Source organism: Bison bison, unplaced genomic scaffold (genome assembly GCF_000754665.1).
Source record: "Bison bison bison isolate TAMUID 2011002044 unplaced genomic scaffold, Bison_UMD1.0 scf7180017864332, whole genome shotgun sequence".
In the NCBI taxonomy this organism is placed as follows: Eukaryota; Metazoa; Chordata; class Mammalia; order Artiodactyla; family Bovidae; genus Bison; species Bison bison.
This window is the reverse complement of record NW_011494904.1, coordinates 948,212-952,930: the sequence shown is the minus strand read 5'-3', so window position 1 is coordinate 952,930 and position 4,719 is coordinate 948,212.

The following is a 4,719-nucleotide window of genomic DNA, read 5'->3' as shown; positions in this document are numbered from 1 at the left end:
GAGAATTGACTCAAAACACGAAGGGAGGTGTGACAGCCCCGTGGCACCTTGAGAAAAAGCCCCAGACCCCTATGTCCACTCGAAAGGAAGACTGACACCCCTTTTACACCTCGAGAGGGAAGCGGACTTCCATGTCTCGATACGAGACGAGGCCTGACTCCCCTGTTGAAACTCCATAGGAAGCCCGAGATCCATGTCAGAACTGGAGAGGAACCCTGAGGTTCCGGCCTCAACTCAAGATGAGGCCCTATGCCCCTGCACTGACTGGAGAGGAATCCCGAGAGGCCGCTCGCAACTCGAACGGAGACTTGACTTTCCTGAGGCAACACGAGAGGGTCCGTGAGGTCCACATCGCAACTAGAGAAGAGCCCCCAAATTCTTGCCAAGCCTCGAGGAAAACCACGGGATTCTCCCCTCAACGCAAGATGAGGCCCTTTCCCACTGCAGCGTCTTGAGAGAAATCCCACGTTCCCTCCTGAAACTCGAAATGGTATTCGACACCCTTTATGAAACTCCAGAAGTTCCCCGACATACCCGTCCTCACTCGAGAGGAACACCAAGTTTCCCGGCACACCTCAATCTGAGCCCCTTTGCCCCTCCTCATCTCGAGATGAGGGTCGATTCCCCTGTTTTGACTGGAAAGGAATCCTGACGTTCCTGTCGCACCTCAAGAGATGGCCAGTCTCACATTGAAACTTGACAAGAACCTTCGTGGGTCGTGTCACAATCCCAAAGACACTGATTTCCCCATCCACTTGAGATAAGGCCTGATGTCCCTGCACCGATTTGAATGGAACCCCAAGAATCAAGTCACAACACAAAGGGGCACTGACACCCCAGGTGCATCCTCCAGAAAAAGCCGCAGTTTCCAAATCCAACTTGACAAGAGGCCTGACACACCATTCACAACTCGAGAGGCAAGCTGAGTTCCATGCCTCAACACAAGACGAGGCCTAACTCCCCTGTTCAAACTCCACAGAAACCCCGAGATCGATGTCAGAAATGGAGAGGAACTCTGAGGTTCCTGCCTCAACTCGAGATGAGGCCCTACTCATCCCTGCAGTGACATGAGAAGAATCCTAAGGTTCCCCTCATAACTCAAAAGCAGATCTGACTTCCTGAGGAAACACAAGCGGGTCCCCCAGGTCCCCACACAACTCGAAAGGAACCCTAAGCTTCCTGCCACAACTCCACAAAAACCATGAAATTCTCCCCTCCACACGAGATGAGGTCCTTTTACGCTGCAGCGTTTCCCAAGAAATTCCACGTTCCCTCTTGGATCTCGAAAGGGAACTTGACACCCTTTATGAAACCCCAGAAGCTTCCCGAGATACCCGTCCCCACTCAAGAGGAATGCTGAGTTTCCCGCTACAACTCAAGAAGAGCCCCGTTTTCCCCTCCTCAACTCGAGATGAGTGTCGATTCCCCTGCTTCGTCTGGAAAGGAATGCTGGGGTCCCCGTCACCCCTCAAGAGGAGGCCGGTCTCAAATTGAAACTGGAGAGGAACCCGGGGGTCTTGCCACAATTCAAAAGACACAGATTTCCCCATCCACTCGAGATAAGGCCTGATTCCCTTGCACTGATTCGAGTGGAACCCCAAGAATCAACTCACAACACGAAGGGAGTACTGATACCCCAGTTGCAAATTCGAGAAAAGCCCCAGGTCCCCAATTCAACTCGACTGGAGGCCTGAAACCTCTTTTACAGCTTGAGAGGAAAGCAGAGTTCCATGCCTCAACACAAATTGAGACCTGACTCCCTGTTTGAAACTGCAGATACACCCCGAGATCCACATCAGAATAGGAGAGGAACCCTGAGGTTCCCACCTCAACTGGAGATGAGGCCCTCTTACATTAAACTGACCTTAGAGGAATCCTGAGAGGCCCCTCACAACTCGAAAAGATTCCTGACTTCCCATAGGCACCATGAGAGGTCACCGTCGCAACTCGAGGGAACCCAAAGTTTCCTGCCACAACTCGAGAAAGACCTCCAGACTCCCCTTTCAACGCAAATTGAGGCCCGATTCCCCTGCCATGACTCAAGAGCAATCCCACGCTCCCCCTCGCAACTCGAATGCTGACTGGACTTCCCTGGGACAACACGAGAGGCTCCCTGAGTTCCCCGTCGTAACTCGAGAGAAACGCCAAACTTCCCGCCACAACTCGAGAAAACCACGGCATTCCCCCGTCATCGTCATCGTGAGATGAGGCCCTTCTTTTCCTGCAGAGCCTAGAGAGCAATCCCGAGTTCCCTCTCAAAACTCCATAGGAGGCTTGACTCCCTTTAGGCCACTCAAAGGGCTCCAGGAGATACCCGTCGCAACTCCAGAGGAGAGCAGAGTTCTTTGCTTCAACTCGAGACGAGGCCTGACTCCCCTGGTGAACCTTGAACGCAACCCCGAGATCCCTGTCGCCACTGGAGAGGAACATGGAGTTTCTGGACACAAGTCTAAATGAGGCCTATTTCCCCTGAAGTGACTTGCGAGGAATCCTGAAGTGCCTGTCACAACTCGAAATGATACTTGACTTCCCTGAGGCAATAAGAGCGGGACCCTGAGGTCCACGTTGCAACTCAAGAGGAACTCCAAACTTCCTGCCAAGCCTCAAGGAAAACCACGGGATTCTCCCCTCAACGCAAGATGAGGCCCTTTCCCACTGCAGCGTCTCGAGAGAAATCCCACGTTCCCTCTTGAAACTCGAAACGGTACTTCACACCCTTTATGAAACTCTGGAAGTTCCCCGACATACCCGTCCCCACTCGAGAGGAACACCAAGTTTCCCGGCACACCTCAATCTGAGCCCCTTTGCCCCTCCTCATCTCGAGATGAAGGTCGATTCCCCTGCTTTGTCTGGAAAGGAATCCCGACGTTCCCGTTGCTCCTCAAGAGGAGGCCGGTCTCACATTGAAACTCAACAGAAACCCTCGTGGGTCGTACCACAACCCCAAAGGCACTGATTTCCCCATCCACTCGAGATAAGGCCTGATGCCCCTGCACCGATTCAAATGGAACCCCGAGTATCATGAAAAAACATTAAAACCATCTTTAGTGAAAAATATCCATATAGAAAAGGTCACGCCAATCCCATATTCACCATGTCTACTTTAAATCCATCAAGTTTGTGCAAATCACTGAAAATCTCAGTAACACTCTTTTAAAAAAAATTATTTAATTTTTTAACTTTACAATATTGTATTGGTTTTGCCATATATCAACATGAATCTGCCACAGGTATACATGTGTTCCAAAAAAAAAAAAGGATGAGAAGAAAAGATATATTCATACAATTGAACAATTGCTGAAAGGGAGGTGGGGCTGTGGATTACATTATACTGTAGAAACCATATGATTTCCTGATTTTGGAGATTATGTGCAGGTTTTTTTCAGGAGAACGCACACATTTTGGATAAAATATATAGAGTATTTTAGATGATGTGGCAAATGCGAGCCCTTTCCCCATTGCTAGGAGTTTTCTGTACATTTTAAATTCCTGGAAAGTAAATTATGTTTCAAAACAAACAAGTCAATACCATAAAAGAAAATCAGATTAGACAGGCATGAAACTTTCCTATAGAGGTCAAGACTTACTCAGACGAAGTTCAAGGGATGCTGTGATGCTCACTGCCCTCGAAGGAGTCCACATGGAATGAAGAAGTACTGTGGGAAGTCTATTAGTAACCACCATGCCTTGGGTCCTCTGGATGACCTATTGCAGGAGAAATAGATTTTACAAATAAAATTTTCCCCATAACTTTGAGAGAGTCATTTCTTAGGCAGGTTGATAAGTCTAGGGGTCCCCAAGGAGAGAGGGGTCTGGAATTCTCAAGGAGGAAGAAAGGACAAACATTTTTTTTTTTCTTCTCTACATTTCTTAGGATTATATAACAATAATGTATCCTGCCTGGGGACAGTCTCTGAATTAAACCTTCTGGCTAATTCTGTTATCTTAAAATGTAAATTATGGGAGTAGGTCTGGTGAGGTCTTTACAACCTCCTGACATTCTTTGGATTCATTGGAGAGTATGTAACTTCATTGCTAACACTAGCAAGGGGGTACCCTTTCTGCCCCCTTCTGATGCCTATGTCAGAAGCTTTCTCTATCTCCTTTATATTTCAGTAAAACTTTATTACACAAAAGCTCTGAGCGATCAAGCCTCATCTCTGGCCCCAGATTGAATTCTTCTCCTCCGAGGGCCAAGAATTCTGGTGTCTTCACGTGATTCAACAACAACCTTTCAACTTCACAAAAAAGTTGTTAGACTACATTCAGTAAAGTTGAACAATTTCCAATCAATTTCCAATCTTATAAAATACTACAACTTACAATCCCAATAAATATACAAAAATCACTTGCGTTTCTATACACTAACAATCAGAAACAAAAATTAAGAAAGTCCCACTTATAATTGCATCAAAAAGAATAAAACATCTAGCAACAAACTTAATCAAGGACATAAAAGACCAGAAGTCAAAAAACTAGAAAGCACTGATAAAGAAACCAAAGAAAACACAAATAAACAGAAAACTATTCCACGCTCACACACTGGAACAATGAGGAATTAAAATGTCCATTCCAACCAAAGCCATCAACAAATACACTGACTGCAATCACAAAATAATATTCAATGGCCTTTTTCACAGAAATAGAAATATTCCTAATATTAGGCTGCTAATATTGAACAGGACCTTAAACGGCCAAGAAGACTCTGAGAAAGAAGAA